Genomic DNA, 1,263 nt, shown 5'->3' on the forward strand with positions numbered 1-1,263 from the left:
TTATGTAAAAACCGATTGCTCATGCCTACTGCCATGCCCTGAACCTGGCTTGCCAGACCTGGTGCACCGACAAACTGCCGCACACCCATAGTGCATAACATAATAGGCATGCAAAGCCTCAAAATCTATTACAAAACAAAAACTGTAAATTTCAAAAGTCATAAACGGAAATTTTAAGAAAAATTTAGTAAATACAAACTCATAGACTACAATACAAACAAAATTATAGCTTAACCAACACCATGGATAGGCTTGCTACTTGCTCACTCTAGGTAAGCTATTATACTCCTGATTTGAAAAAAAAAAAACAACAGATTATGAGCTTAACAGTCCAGTAAGTACCCACTAAAAATATCGGGATCATAAAAGTTTCAAAATCTTGAAACTTAAACAATGTATAATAAAATACAAGTTTATCAATTTCAAATTTTGAAGTCAAGTTTTTCAATAAACATAACTGATCAAAAAGTCAAGCATATATGTCCTACAAATAAATATTGCCAAAACAAAATGTCAGAGGTCATATGTTTACCCTCGGTGACCCGACTAGAATTATCAGAGGCCGTTATTCTTCACCAATAGAAAGCGGTGGAAACTATAGTTTCTATTTCACAGGTACATGTCGACACGGTCAATGTTTAACCCTCAATGACAGGGTTATTACAAGGTTGATTGGGGACTACAAGTTGCTATCTCAAAATACGTTATGTCTAAACATTTATTAAAACATAATATAAAAATTTGCTGATTCCGTTTTCAGATAGAAAATAATTCGAATTTATTTCCAAATTTAAATACTTACATATGAACTGCAAATAGCAAATAAATAAGTAATTCAAAGTATAAATCAAAATAATCAATATTTTTCTCAAAAATTCCAGAAGTTCAGAAAACTAGAATATTCGAGTATATACATATAGTAGGATTTATATGTGGGATATTTACCTGCCTAACGCCCAGATTTCGAATTCACACCAATCGAGTTTTCTCGGAAAGTCCTATATTTGGGAATAACCCATCAGAATTGCAAACGAAACAAATTCTAAAATCCACATGACTGCAAAAACTTTTTCAAGACACTAACGAAGCTACAAAAGTCAAGTGACTAATAAACAATTCCCCTATGACCCTTAAGATTAAAAACAACAAAGCTTTATGAATTCTAATCCAAAATAGAAATTTCAACCTTCTGAAAAAACTAGACATCTACATGTATAACATATCCAAATCTCACAATGATTTGAGATCTACATAAGTTAAGCG

This window comes from Dioscorea cayenensis, chromosome 5, assembly GCF_009730915.1.
Source record: "Dioscorea cayenensis subsp. rotundata cultivar TDr96_F1 chromosome 5, TDr96_F1_v2_PseudoChromosome.rev07_lg8_w22 25.fasta, whole genome shotgun sequence".
Lineage (NCBI taxonomy): Eukaryota > Viridiplantae > Streptophyta > Magnoliopsida > Dioscoreales > Dioscoreaceae > Dioscorea > Dioscorea cayenensis.